We start from the raw sequence: 16,039 nt of genomic DNA on the forward strand, positions 1-16,039 counted from the left end.
ATTATTGCAGGACTGTACTGTATACAGAACCTACACTTTTTGCATGTCATAAATATAGGGTTCGTTCTATAAAGGGCTTTGCATAGAGCACAAATGCACACAAAGACACAGTTGATTATTTGTACTGTTGTAACATTTCATTTTAATATTCCTATAGACAGAACTGAGTTAATACACTAGAGGATCCTCACTGTTTAAGTAGGACGTTTAACGTTTATTTATATTGACACCAGAGTTTTAACTGTCATGTCTATGTGTTTAATGAGTAACTCATGTATCAACACACTGTTAAATAGAAGTGAATGTTAGTACAAAAAGCGAATTGTTAATATTTCTCTATGCCACATATTATATATATATATACTGTATATATATATATGGAAAAAGGGGGGGATAAGGGTACCAGCGACCTGTGTTGTTTGAAAAGTACTTACTAAAAAATACAAATTTATGAGCCAAAAAATATATATATAAAAATAAACCAGTTTTAATAATGTATAAAAGATAACAAATAAAACGTACAATATATAAGAGATCTATAGCGCAAATAAAAGCATATAAAATCTCAATACAAGGTAGGAGATCCGACTTAACGTAAAAATAGGCAGGGGGTCAGTGCAGGGAATCCAACGCATTTCGTCACATCCGACTTCTTCAAAGGGTAGGGACAGAATGATTTCTCAAGCCTATTTATACCCCTACATACTAGCTAAGGGGTTGTGACATCACAATTGGTCAGGTGATTCAATCTAGAAATCTCACATAAAAATAAACATGGTAGTGAATTCAACACATGACAGCAGTCAGTAAGTATCATTAAGGGCATTTATTTACATCTAAAACGGGTGGTTTCTAAGTCCCAAAATTGTTTAAATAACGTGTGGAAAGGTGTAGAACTTCCGCCACACTTCCGGTGATGGAGGTTTTGGGTCACGTGACATTGGGCACTTCCGCCCCACTTCCTGTGCGCGTCTGTGCATGCGCCGGTGGTGAAACCGGTCTCTGTGTCTGTGCCAGCATGGGCTCTTGTGTTTCATCAGTCAAAGTTCGGGGTGTGTTTCCACGGCGGCCATTTCTTTGTGGGGAAAGTCCATAGGGCTCATAGGAGTTGCGGTGGCCATTTTGATGGAGTTTAGGAGACCCATATTTCTTGCACTTAATAGTGCCCATGGCAACGTTTCCATGCAAAATAAAAATAAACAATTGGTAGTAAACCTTATATTGGAGTTTCTTATCAGAAAACAGACAATAGCCAATATCATATTAACCCACAGGCTAATATACAAGAGCTGTATTAGTTATGTGCTTAAATGCAATTACATATGTACAATGCAGTGATCTATTTAAATCTCTACAGGGATCTCTCAGGTGAATCTAAGGTGAAGTGGGTGTGCCTATACCACATATGTATACTGCAATTAACACAGCTGTGTTTAGCAAGCATTTTGTAATGTATCATTTCAGCACACAATGTAAACACATACATACAAAGAAAATAGATTATGTGCCAGAATAGGACCAGATAATTTAGATAGTATATTAATCAATTCCCTACTTACTAAAAACCAATTAGCTTAAAAATTCAAAGATCATCCAACATTAATCAACCTAATTCTAAAAGACTTTTTAGCCGTGAAGATGCCAAGTGATAATCGATCGCCCACCAGTTGGCTTGACGTCCTTTTGTCACTCCTTACAGTACCTGATCTTCCCAGGTAGTCCCCGTCCCTGGTACTGATCAGGCCCGTAACACTGCTTAGCTTCCAAGATCGGACGAGATTGGGCGTGCCAGTGTGGTTTGACTGTACACACGTATGAGACATCGTAATACCGGGGACCCGATCACTTAATAACACTCGAGATCAAGTTGGCTTATTAATTTATTCGTTAAAGTGCAACATTGTGTTTGCTAGAACTAGAGGGAATTATGAAAGCATGAGGAGCAAGATAACATAGAAAGGGATAATGGAGGATACTGCACCTCACAGGAAAGGTGCAATCTCATATCCTTCGTTTAGACCAGTAGGTTGCAGGGTCTGTAGCTGGAATATCCAGTACATTTCTCGTCTTGAGAGTTTGTTTGCAAGGTCACCTCCTCTCTCACCCAGATCCACATGCTCGATCGCCTTAAACGTGAGATCCTCTGGATTGGAATTATGTTGTAGTGTGAAATGTCTGGAAACTGTATGGCTCTCCACCTTATTCTTGATGTTCCTAATGTGTTCCTGGATCCTTATTTTCAAAGGTCTCTTGGTCTTGCCTACATACTTCATTTTGCAGGTGCATTCCAGTAGGTAGATCACGGACGTGGTGTTGCAGTTCATAAATTGTTTAATAGTGTACTCTTTTTTATCTTCCATATCACTGAAGGTTTTTCTATTCCGATGTAGATATTTACATATTTTACATTTCCCACATTTAAAAGATCCTACATAATTCATCATCGGGACACTTTGGGTAGGTTTCTCCTTTATCATGCTGGGTGCCAGGCGGTCCTTCAGGTTTCTTGATTTTTTTTAAAATGAGTGTTGGTTCGGGCGGTAGGATGTCTTTTAGTACTGTGTCCATAAGAAGAATGTTCCAATGCTTTTTAAGTGAATTCCTTGTGGTTCTCTCGTGTTGACTGTAGGTGGTGATGAAAGCGACTGTGTCTTTCTTTTCGTCTCTCGGTTTGTACCTTAGAAGGTCTTCTCTATCCAAACTTCTTGTCTTTTTCATTGCTTCATTCAGGATGGGCTCTGGGTACTCTTTATCTTGGAATCTTCTCTTGTAGACCTCCAGTTGGTCTTCACAGTCCTTAGTCCTTGTACAATTCCTCCTAATCCTGGAGAACTGTGAGGCCGGTATATTATTTTTCAATTTTTCTAGATGATTACTTCGGAAATGCAAGTAACTGTTCATGTCGACCTCTTTAATGAAATTCTTAGTGGTAATGCCTCCAGATTCTTCGGTTAAAATCAAGTCCAGGTATTCAACCGACCTAGTATTGGTAGTTGAGGTAAAAATCAAGTTCATATCGTTGTTTCCCAGCATCGTTAAAAACTCATTAAAAGATTCAATGGTGCCGTCCCAGATGATTAAAATATCGTCGATATAACGTTTATAAAAGACCACTTTCTCCTTAAAAGCACTGGAACTGTAGACATGAGTTTTTTCCCAGCATCCCATAAATAGATTCGCAAAGCTTGGGGCAAAAATAGTCCCCATAGCTGTGCCACGGCATTGTAAGTAAAACTGATTTAAAAACTTAAAATAGTTGTGGCTGAGGATAAAATGCATAAGATCACAAATAAAATTTCGGTGGATGGGAGTCAGAGATGGATCATTATCTAGATATTCCCTACATGCAGCAATGCCTTTTGAGTGTTCGATGCATGTGTATAAGGATTGGACATCCACAGTCACCCAGATGTACGTGTCCTTCCATTAGTGCCGCAATTTACTGTTCTACACCTTTCCACACGTTATTTAAACAATTTTGGGACTTAGAAGCTATCCGTTTTAGATGTAAATATGCCCTTAATGATACTTACTGACTGCTGTCATGTGTTGAATTCACTACCATGTTTATTTTTATGTGAGATTTCTAGATTGAATCATCTGACCAATTGTGATGTCACAACCCCTTAGCTAGTATGTATATATAAATAGGCTTGAGAAATCATTCTGTCCCTACCCTTTGAAGAAGTTGGATGTGACGAAATGCGTTGGGTTCCCTGCACTGACCCCCTGCCTATTTTTAAGTTAAGTCGGATCTCCTACCTTGTATTGAGATTTTTTATGCTTTTATTTGCGCTATAGATCTCTTATATATTGTACGTTTTATTTATTATCTTTTATACATTATTAAAACTGGTTTATTTTTATATATATATATTTTTGGCTCATAAATTTGTATTTTTTAGTAAGTACTTTTCAAACAACACAGGTCGCCGGTACCCTTATCCCCCCCCCTTTTTCCATACCTTTCAGCATTACTATACCAGCATTGCATTCTTAGGGGTTGGCAGACACCTAGAACAAGGTTGTGTGTGTGTTTTTAACGGCATCGTTTTAGTAATTTTATATATTTTATAGTTGGAGTCCATCCCACAAGTGGCGCTGTATATATTTTCTCTACACTATATATATATATATATATATATATATATAGTGTGTGTATGTATGTATATATATATATATATATATATATTGGTGATGAGCGGGTTCGGTTCCTCGAAATCCGAACCCCCCGAACTTCACCCATTTTACACGGTTCCGAGGCAGACTCGGATCCTCCTGCCTTGCTCGGTTAACCCGAGCGCGCCCGAAAGTCATCATCCCACTGTCGGATTCTCACGAGATTCGTATTCTATATAAGGAGCCGCGCGTCGCCGCCATTTTCACTCGTGCATTGGAGATGATAGGAAGAGGACGTGCAGCGTTATCTCAGTTTCTGTGTTCAGTGTGCTGCAAATATCTGTGCTCAGTGTGCTGCAAATATCTGTGCTCAGTGTGCTTGCAAATATCTGTGCTCAGTGTGCTGAAAATATCTATGTTCTCTGCCTGAAAAATGCTCCATATCTGTGCTGCATTGTAGTATATAGTAGGAGGACAGGTCAGAATTTTGCTGACCACCAGTATTACATAGCAGTACGGTACAGTAGTCCACTGCTCTACCTACCTCTGTGTCGTCGAGTATACTATCCATCCATACCTGTGCAGCATTTAGTTGTGCGCAGTATATATAGTAGGAGGACAGTGCAGAATTTTGCTGACCACCAGTATATATATAGCAGTACGGTACAGTAGTCCACTGCTCTACCTACCTCTGTGTTGTCAAGTATACTATCCATCCATACCTGTGCTGCATTTTAGTTGTGCGCAGTATTTATAGTAGGAGGACAGTGCAGAATTTTGCTGACCACCAGTATATATATATATATATATATATATATATAGCAGTACGGTACAGTAGTCCACTGCTCTACCTACCTCTGTGTCGTCAAGTATACTATCCATCCATACCTGTGCTGCATTTTAGTTGTGTGCAGTATTATATAGTAGGAGGACAGTGCAGAATTTTGCTGACCACCAGTATATATATAGCAGTACGGTACAGTAGTCCACTGCTCTACCTACCTCTGTGTCGACAAGTATACTATCCATCCATACCTGTGCTGCATTTTAGCTGTGCACAGTATTATAAAGTAGGAGGACAGTGCAGAATTTTGCTGACCATCAGTATATATATATATATAGCAGTACGGTACAGTAGTCCACTGCTCTACCTACCTCTGTGTCGTCAAGTATACTATCCATCCATACCTGTGCTGCATTTTAGTTGTGCGCAGTATATATAGTAGGAGGACAGTGCAGAATTTTGCTGACCACCAGTATATATATAGCAGTACGGTACAGTAGGCCATTGCTATTGATATATTACTGGCATATAATTCCACACATTGAAAAATGGAGAACAAAAATGCGGAGGGTGAAATAGGGAAAGATCAAGATCCACTTCCACCTCGTGCTGAAGCTGCTGCCACTAGTCATGGCTGAGATGATGAAATGCCATCAACGTCGTCTGCCAAGGCTGATGCCCAATGTCATAGTAGAGAGCATGTAAAATCCAAAAAACAAAAGTTCTGTAAAATGACCCAAAAATCTAAATTAAAAGGGTCTGATGAGAAGCGTAAACTTGCCAATATGCCATTTACAACACAGAGTGGCAAGGAACGGCTGAGGCCCTGTCCTATGTTCATGGCTAGTGGTTCAGCTTCACATGAGGATGTAAGCACTCATCCTCTCGCTAGAAAAATGAAAAGACTTAAGCTGGCAAAAGCACAGCAAAGAACTGTGCGTTCTTCTAAATCACAAATCCCCAAGGAGAGTCCAATTGTGTCGGTTGCGATGCCTGACCTTCCCAACACTGGACGGGAAGAGGTGGCGCCTTCCACCATTTGCACGCCCCCTGCAAGTGCTGGAAGGAGCACCCGCAGTCCAGTTCCTGATACTCAAATTGAAGATGTCACTGTTGAAGTACACCAGGATGAGGATATGGGTGTTGCTTGCGCTGAGGAGGAAATTGACAAGGAGGATTCTGATGGTAACGCCATGGGTGTTCCAATCTGTGTACGTGTTTCCTCCTCTTCCTCTCATCACAAAGGTGTTGAGAATCATAAGGCGAAAAAGAGTACAGACAATACTCATAGTTCCAGACTGGCCTCGAAGGGCCTGGTACTCAGATCTTCAGGAGATGCTCACAGAAGATCCTTGGCCTCTTCCTCTAAGGGAGGACCTGTTGCAGCAGGGGCCCTGCATGTTCCAAGACTTACCGCGTTTACATTTGACGGCATGGCGGTTGAACGCCGGATCCTAGCTGAGAAGGGTATTCCGGAAAAGGTCATATCTACTCTAATAAAGGCTAGGAAGGAGGTGACGGCAAAACATTCTCACCATATCTGGCGGAAATATGTCTCTTGCTGTGAAACCAGGAATGCTACTAAGGAAGATTTCCATTTGGGTCGTTTTCTCCACTTCCTACAGACAGGAGTGGATATGGGCCTAAAATTAGGCTCAGTTAAGGTACAGGTTTCGGCTCTGTCGATATTCTTTCAGAAGGAATTGGCTTCTCTTCCAGAAGTCCAGACTTTGTAAAGGGAGTGCTACACATCCAGCCTCCTTTTGTGCCCCCAGTGGCACCATGGGACCTGAACATGGTGTTGCAGTTCCTAAAATCACACTGGTTTGAACCCCTTAACACGGTTGAGTTGAAATTTCTCACCTGGAAGGTAGTCATGTTATTGGCCTTGGCATCTGCAAGGCGGGTGTCAGAATTAGCGGCCTTGTCTTACAAGAGCCCCTACTTGATTTTTCATGTTGATAGAGCGGAATTGAGGACTCTACCTCAATTTTTACCTAAGGTGGTTTCTTCATTCCATATAAACAAACCTATTGTGGTGCCTGTGGCTACAAGTGACTTGGAGGATTCCAGGTCCCTGGATGTAGTCAGGGCCTTAAAGATTTATGTAGCCAGGACGGCTAGAATTAGGAAAACAGAGGCTCTGTTTGTTCTGTATGCAGCCAACAAGATTGGCGCTCCTGCTTCAAAGCAGACTATTGCTCGCTGGATCTGTAACACGATTCAGCAGGCGTATGTTACGGCTGGATTGCCGTTACCACATTCAGTAAAGGCCCATTCCACTAGGAAGGTGGGCTCTTCTTGGGCGGCTGCCCGGGGCGTCTCGGCATTACAGCTTTGCCGAGCAGCGACTTGGTCGGGGTCAAACACTTTTGCTAAATTCTACAAGTTTGATACCCTGGCTGATGAGGACCTAGCATTTGTTCAGTCGGTGTTGCAGAGTCATCTGCACTCTCCCGCCCGATTGGGAGCTTTGGTATGAACCCCCCATGGTCCTTACGGAGTCCCCAGCATCCTCTAGGACGTAAGAGAAAATAAGATTTTAAACCTACCGGTAAATCTATTTCTCCTTGTCCGTAGAGGATGCTGGGTGCCCGTCCCAGTGTGTAAAATCTGCAAGACTTGTATATAGTTATTGCTTACATAAGGTTTATCTTACAGTTGGAATCGGTCTTGGACCGTTGCTGTTGTTTGTTCATACTGTTAACTGGTTATGTGTATTCCAGGTTATATGGTATGATTGGTGTGGGCTGGTATGAATCTTGCCCTTAGATTTACAAAATCCTTTCCTCGTAATGTCCATCTCCTATGGGCACAGTTCTCTAGCTGAGGTCTGGAGGAGGGGCATAGAGCGAGGAGCCAGTGCACACCCATACTAAAAGTTCTTTATAGGTGCCCATGTCTCCAGCGGAGCCCGTCTATACCCCATGGTCCTTACGGAGTCCCCAGCATCCTCTACGAACTAGGAGAAATAGATTTACCGGTAGGTTTAAAATCTTATTTTTTCATTTACGAATATGAAGAGAAGATAATTAGTAGGTATATTAAGAGTAATGAAAGCCGTAACATAATAGCATTACACACACATGGCAACTATGGTTTAGCACAGGGGTCCTCAACATATAGGTCATCACTCCCTATTATGTGGTTCACTGTGATCTATTTTCTATGTAAATATGCTCTATAATCAACTAATTAGTAATTATTATTTAGTATTTTTTATAGTTCTCAGTTTTCTATTCATTATATAATGTTGTTATTTTTTTCTTCCAATAATAATTGTTAGCAGGCAGTATGTTATTGAAAAAGTGATTTACAGTCATGTTCGAGGTTGTGGCTGGAAAAGGTTTATCAGTCCGAGGGAGAATGCTGCAGCGTTGTAATCAGCTTTCTGTACTTTCACAGTAACTTGTAACTCTCTTCGGGTTAATTATAGACTAATCAGGCATGATAATTTCAGCGTTTCCCACTTTGTCAACCCAGGAGCTCAGTCACAAGTTGGCACAGTCCCATTAGTAGCAAGTGGATTCCCACTATTTATAGTGTAACTCTGCATAAGAACTAAGATTAAATATGTAATGCAGCATACATCTACTTCCTTAGATAACTCATTTCATGGAAGAAACAAAGTACATGTTTGTCTTTCATTATGCTTTAGATTTTGTGCCAAAAAAAATCATGATTACTATTATCATTATTTATTTATTTAGTGCCACAATGTTATGCAGCACAGTACAGAGAACATGTAATCATTCATATCAATTCCTGCCCCATTGCAGCTTAAAGCAAACTCTCGAAAACACAAACGCACACATTTTTCCAGAATAGTGGTAAGGATAATGTGATGTAAGATCATACCAGACGAATTCTGTAGTCTCCTCTCTGGGAGAAGCCTGGAGATGAGACGCTGCTGTCCACTTCGTGGGCCTGTGCTGGGCAGACAGGTCATCAGACCTCGCCCCATCACAGGAAATACAGTGGCAAGTATGCGTAAGGCCTTCCTAAAAATATAAGTAAATCATAACAAGTATTTTTAATTTCTCTTGAGCTCGAGTTCTGTTTAACTTTAAACAACTATGAAACAAAGGGCTAATTGCTAGGAGAATGTTTAAGCTCATGTACTACTGACACTTTGTGGATGTCTGGCCAGTTGTCCAATCAGTTCCCCTGATACAAAGGTTGTTGGAGGGCTGCCGTAACTTAGCTCCCCCCCCCCTTTCTGAGCGTGGCCAAAACCACATTAGGGTTAACAGATAGACTAAAGAGGCCTATACATCTACGGGTCGATTGCCTGTTCTGCCGATACAATCTGATTCACTGGTCAAATACAGTGATCAGTGGACGTCAATGATTGCCAATCCATCAGGGAGATTTAAGATGTTAAAAATCTCAGACTCGCTGATTCTGACCATTTGATTGTTGGAATCAGTGAATCGGGAATTACCAATATGTTGGATTACACTGATATCTGACCCGTGCATTGGGGGTAATTCCAAGGTGATCGCAGCAGGAAATTTTTTAGCAGTTGGGCAAAACCATGTGCATTGCAGGGGAGGCAGATATAACATTTGTAGAGAGAGTTAGATTTGGGTGGGTTATTTTGTTTCTGTGCAGGGTAAATACTGGCTGCTTTATTTTTACACTGCAATTTAGATTGCAGATTGAACACACCACACCCAAATCTCTCTCTCTCTCTGCACATGTTATATCTGCCTCCCCTGCAGTGCACATGGTTTTGCCCAATTGCTAACAAACTTGCTGCTGCGATCAACTCAGAATTACCCCCATTGGGAGAGCGGCAATTTGCTATAATTCATAGATCGCTTGATAGACACTGTAGATAGATAGATAGCTGAATAGACCCATTCTAGGATATTGAGAAAATATAAAAGTATATTTGCACATAATACAATAAAAAACATAACCACGAATCATGGGAATTAGCAGGGTCACTGTGTGAGCTCCTTTACTAATAACTTCCAAAATGCCATTAACTTTGGGATTTACATGCTAAGAACACAAATAGAATATTTTCTGGAGCTGCAATGTGACATTAATAAATGATGGTAGATAGTGGATGGTTTGTGCTTGAAACTTAGCACAGTGCAGTTTTCTTGGTAGAAAATGCACAGACCATCTGCAGGGTCAAATGCAGGATATACAGACGAGTGGGAAGCGCAGCAGCTCTCCCTCAGCCATCTCCTTCGAAGCAGTGAATAGAGAGCTCTCTGTCTGAGGAGCTGCTGCAGCCAGTGAAGAAACATAGACACAGCTGCCATACCCTTTGTTAGGGTATGGTTTCTGGGTACTCAAAAACCCTAAGTGTACTACTACTCCAATCAATTCTGGATTTGTAATTAAAAGAATTTATCTGTTTAGTATACAATAAATGCTTAGGGTTCGATCCGCAGAGTTAAGTGGCTCTTGATAATGACTCTACTACACCCTCTCCTTGATAATGAAGCCCTACTGTGCTGCAAAAAAGATCAACTAAGCAAGTCACATTTCATTATATAGCCAGATTAGGGAAGCATGCTAGCTGTCTTGGACAAGTTAGCTATTGGATATAATATCTTCAGCTTAAGCAAAACCTCTTGAAAAGTAGTGTTTTGCTTCATTAAAGACCCACTTTAAAAGCTGTTATTACAACATTGATTAATCTGTATACATGCAATGCTTCCCAAACCATTTCAAAGCATAAGATGTTTGACATTGTGTGTGCCAATGTTATTTAACCAAATCATTGTCATCTGTAATGAATGATTAAAGATAGGGGCCTAAATGTAATAGCCTCTGAGTTGCAGGAGGTGTGGGCCTTTGTGAGTCTGCCCCATATTTTTCTTTAAAGCAGCACTCCGTTACAAGGCAAAGCCAGGTTGGGAGGCACTCCTGGTTCCCCCTGAAAGGGAAAGTCTCCCGGAGCTGGACTTCACTGACGGCATTCACCCACACTTGCCCGCAACACCCCCCTCCCCCCCCCCGCTTCTGTCTGTGAAAGTGGGTGGTCCGGAGGGGCTTTTACGTTTTACAGCGAATCGTGTCATCGCACGGGGGCGTGACTGCGATGATGCAATCACACAGCCACATCCCTACCGACTGCATTTTCCAATGCATCACACACACTCCCCACACCCTATCATAAGCCACATCTCCCACATTGCCCCTGCCGCAAGTTGCAGCCGTACAGCCGGAAACCATGGATCAGTTGCCTCCGGTAAACTTGCTGTCAATTCCTAAATTGCCTAAGGGGTCTATTCATCAACTAACATTTTCACCTACTTTTGTAGAAATTAAGTGTCAGGGCTATCCATTAACTGTGTGACGCAGCAGATATCACTGATTCAGATGTGTCTGTTTACAGCCTTGCTATGTTGTGTATGCAATGGCGCAGGTGAAGTGCAGTACAGCGGGGCTCATGCGTACGCACCCTCCTTCTGTCATTAGCTTTCCATTGAAAAGCCGCAGCTGTTAATACAGTAGTTGCAGCCTTGGGTTCATAGCACAAGAAAGCTTTAACTGGACACATCTTTATCTCCTGTTTACAGTTTTCATTCAATAATCTCCACAGTTCCCATACTTTAGGTTGGGGACGTGGAAATTATGTAATGCATCAAGTTCCGAAAAAGCTATTTTTTGGGAACTTGGTCGTATTACTGTACGCCTCCTGAATCTCTTCACAGGCTACTGCTTACAGGGCAGCTTGTGCAGCAGAGAGATCGATTTAGACAGAGTCCTTCCTGCTGTGTCCTCCCTGCCTGCGGCTGCCAGCTCCACTGCAAGCAAGCAGCCCGCTGGCAGCTCCACCCGTGTCCCTCCTCCCCACTCCACTATACTCATCACCACAGACGCCACCGTACTCACCTCTACAGCCTCTCATCTATCCAGTGGTTGCTCTGGCCAGTCCCTCTGTAGTCCATCTTCTCTTGGGCACCTTTCTCCTACTGCTCCGGACTTTAGAGTCTGTTTGCAGTCTATTTTCAAGTTGCGTATGCCCAGCTTGAAGACAGGCTGCAAAGAGTCTTAGAAGACTGAAGCAGCAGGAGAAAAGTCTCACACTTTTGAAAGCTGTCTCTGCAAATAGACCAGCTTTTCAGAAATCATAATTAATTAAAGGAGGCATGAAGAATGCCTCCAATACTTACACTGAACTCTCTGCGAGTTCAAAGCTACAGTAAATCATCATATGATCATTTTGTATCATGATGAAAACCTAGGCTCCTAAGTGAGGAAACACCAAAAATCATTTAAATGATACAGCGCATATTTCCTTCATGTAGTAAGTTAAGTATTATTATTCTTTAGCACTGTAAATTAAGGATCAGCATACATAAATTTCCATATTAAGACATGAAGTAGAAGGTAATAATGCCAAAATAAATTTACTATCTAAGAGGTGTGACTAACACATACATAAGGTAGTAGCAGAGCCACAACAGGGCTCCAGAGCACCCTGTCTCGACCACGTCCCCTAAGCGTATGACATTATGATGTCACACAAAGGGGGCAAGAATGGCAGCACCGGGGGAGAGCAGCACTGCTTGGAGTGTCCTAAGGATGAACCGTGCGGTTACACACAGGGCACTGTTTGTCCATGGAGCGTCCATAGGATGCTCCGGTAACTGCAGCAGCCATAGTGGCTACACGGTATTGTTTCAGGTACCCTGCTACCCACAAGCAAGTGCCGTGGGGCAACACTGCTTGCACACTCCTAGTTATGTAATTGGACAGTAATAACAACAGTAGCTGTTGTTGGGAAAGTGTGTGTTTGTTACTGTGCGCAGCAGCATTATCAGCCACTCAGAACCGGCCCCAGGCATGGGCACACTAGGCAGATGCCTAGAGCATTTGGAATGCCTATGGGCACAAACAGCTTCTGCTGATTAAAATGATATGTGGCATGCCTATATTCTGTGTGTGTGACTGTGACTGTATCTGCATACGAAATGCTACGTTACAGTATATTCCTGGAAATCACTGTAACGTAGCATTTTGTATGCAGATACAGCCACAGTCGCACACAGAATATAGGCATGCCACATTTATTTTTAATCAGCAAAAGCTGCTTGTGCATCCTAGCCAAGCAGAGGCAGATGTCACAGTATTAGTGGCCCTGTGAGTGCTGTGTGCAGGTAGGTTGGTTGTGCAGTAGTGTTTGGCATATGTGTAAGGGGCATTCTGTGTGTCGTGTGTATAAATGCATTAATAATGAGTGGCATATGTGTAAGGGACATTATGTGTGTCATTATGTGTATAAGGGCATTAATAATCTGCGGCATATATGTAAGGAACATTATGTGTATAAGGGCATTAATAAAGGTTGGCATAATGTGTAGGGTGCATTATGTTTATAAGGACATTAATAATGTGTGCCATATGGGTAAGGGGCATTACTGTATGGTATTAGTATAAATGCATTACTAATGTGTGGCATTATGTGTATAAGGTGCTCTACTGTGTGGCATAATGTATAGAAAGGGCACTATTGTGTTGTCTAATGTGAATAAAGAGAAATATGGTGTGGTGTAATGTGAATATGGAGCAATTCAGTGTGATATAATGCTTTTCTCTATCTATACCACATCTCTTGGCAAACTAATCAACTCTTTCGGATTTCAGTACCATCTGTATGCGGATGATACTCAAATCTACCTATCCTCCCCTGATTTGTCACCATCTGTATTGGGCCGTGTCACTGAATGCCTTTCTGCCATTTCATCTTGGATGACATCTCGCCACCTCAAACTTAATATTTCCAAAACAGAATTAATTATATTTCCCCCGGCCAATAGTAGTTTCCAACCTGATATCTCTATCACTGTTGAGAACTCTGCAATCACCCCTACCCCACAAGCTCGCTGCCTAGGTGTCATTCTTGACTCTGAACTGTCCTTTGTTACCCACATTCAATCTGTCTCAAGATCATGTTACATACATCTAAGAAACATATCCAAAATACGCCCTTATCTTACACAAGACACAGCAAAAACTCTAATCCATGCTCTCATTATCTCCCGCATTGATTATTGTAATAGTCTCCTGACCGGTCTTCCCAAACATAGGCTCTCACCACTACAATCCATTTTGAATGCAGCTGCGAGGCTAATCTTCCTTGCCAGACGTTCATCGTCTGCAGATCCGCTCTGTCAGTCCCTCCATTGGTTACCGGTATTCTACCGTATTAAATATAAAATACTTTTACTCACATACAAGGCTATTAACCAAACTGCACCAACATACATCTCTTCACTCATCTCAAAATATCTCCCTACCCGACCTCTCCGCTCTGCACAAGATCTACGTCTCTCATCCACACGCATTACTTGTTCACACTCAAAATTACAGGACTTTATCCGGGCTTCACCCACTCTGTGGAATGCCCTCCCACGCACAGTAAGACTCGCCTCTAGTCTCCAAACCTTTAAATGTTCCCTGAAAACTCACCTCTTCAGACAAGCCTATCAAATTCCAGACCCACCCACATAACCTTCAGTGCTTCCCTATCTAATTACATCCTCTGTAGAGTATTCATAACATCACATATCTTGTCTTTCTTTAGTCTCACACCCTCCTGACACTTGGATAACTTTGTGGGGTATCATCATACAACCCATTAAGAACCTAGCAATCTGGTGGACCATTATGCAATAGGTAGCATCTATCCTTGTGTATCTATGCCTATTTCCCTATAGATTGTAAGCTTGCGAGCAGGGCCTTCCTACCTCTATGTCTGTCTGTTTTTACCCAGTTTTGTTCTATTACTGTTGTCCTAATTGTAAAGCGCAACGGAATATGCTGCGCTATATAAGAAACTGTTAATAAATAAATAATAAATAAATAAGGGGCACTACTGTGTGGAGTAACTTATATAAGGTAACGTGGTACTAATGTGTGATTTAACACGAATAAGGGACACTCGCATGATAAAATGTGAATAAAGTTGCACAACTGTGTGGCCTAAATTGAATTGGGCGGTACTATTGTGTGGCAAAGGCCCATTCCCAGCAAGAACACACCCCTTTATGGGCTGTGCACCGAATGTGCGCACTGTTCCTATTTAAAATATAGTGGGTAGAAGAACCAAAATGAGGACTGCTATGGGTGAGTGATAATGGTGCTGGGAAAGAGGTGCATGGTCAGAGGCGGAACTAGCAGCAGTGCTAGGGGGTCACCAGCCAAAAACTTGCCTAGGGCATCATATTGGTTAGGGCCAGCTCTGCAGCCACGAATATTAAAGCAGCAATTGGCAACTGATAGTTTTATGCCGTTTGCAGTGGTGAATGCTAAGGAAGGTAAAGAGATTCACTTGGGAATCATGATATTTATTGGGATGTGAAATCAGCACTTTGGATGCGCTGGATGGAAGTAATATTACTATTATTAACAAAGCATTAAAGCACTTTGAAATACAGGCAGATAACTTTATTTGTCAGGTTGTCACCTAATGTCTACCATTAGTTATTCAGCAAGTGATGTGTTCATGTAAGGGAAACAGTTATGAGAAGGATGGTGCTGTTACATGAAATTTAGTTTCCCTTGTGTCCTTTGCTACTGTACTTTTCCCACCAACATCCACTAACAAACTGCTCTTTACATGGACTATTATAACTAAAAGCCGTCAGTGGGGAAAAGAAGCATTCTGACAGTACAAATCAAACCAAGAACGTGCTTTTTCTATCCGAAGACTTCTCGCTCTGCTTTCCAAAAGCATTGAGTGACAGGCTATGGTTTGCACTTGAGAGTTGAGGCAACAAGTAGAATTAGTTTGTTAGCAAAAACTGCACCAGGGTTTCTGAGTTAATAACAAAGCTTTTAAATTCTCAAAATGCAATCTTGAAAAATTGGCTTAACCTTTCCTGTGTCTTGGAATCTAAGGATGCATGAAAACGAGATTCTGATTGATCTTCTTAATGGCGGCATTTAAACTTGTCCTCAGACATTACCTGCTTGAAAACATTCGCTTGTGCAGAAGGAATTGCAAAAACTTTACATCGATGTCTATGGGGAAAGTGCCACATGAAACTCTGTAGATTAATGCTCTGGCGTAGTTATTTATTTTAGCAAAACATTTTTGGAAGAAAGAAGTTTCAAGGTCGTTTATAGCTTAAAGCAGCATTGTCAGTCTGTGATTTGCTCAAC

At 41.7% G+C, this 16,039-nt stretch overlaps 1 protein-coding gene and 1 pseudogene across 3 annotated transcripts in view; one reads left to right on the plus strand and one right to left on the minus strand.

The window, feature by feature from the left end:
- The window catches only part of LOC135033722 (CUB and sushi domain-containing protein 2-like), a 1,450,369-nt gene that overhangs the window by 889,997 nt on the left and 544,333 nt on the right, over positions 1–16,039 (plus strand). The window lies entirely within an intron of this gene.
- On the minus strand, positions 1,691–1,810 carry LOC135052616 (5S ribosomal RNA; annotated as a pseudogene).

The sequence above is a fragment of the Pseudophryne corroboree genome, chromosome 2, assembly GCF_028390025.1.
Source record: "Pseudophryne corroboree isolate aPseCor3 chromosome 2, aPseCor3.hap2, whole genome shotgun sequence".
Lineage (NCBI taxonomy): Eukaryota > Metazoa > Chordata > Amphibia > Anura > Myobatrachidae > Pseudophryne > Pseudophryne corroboree.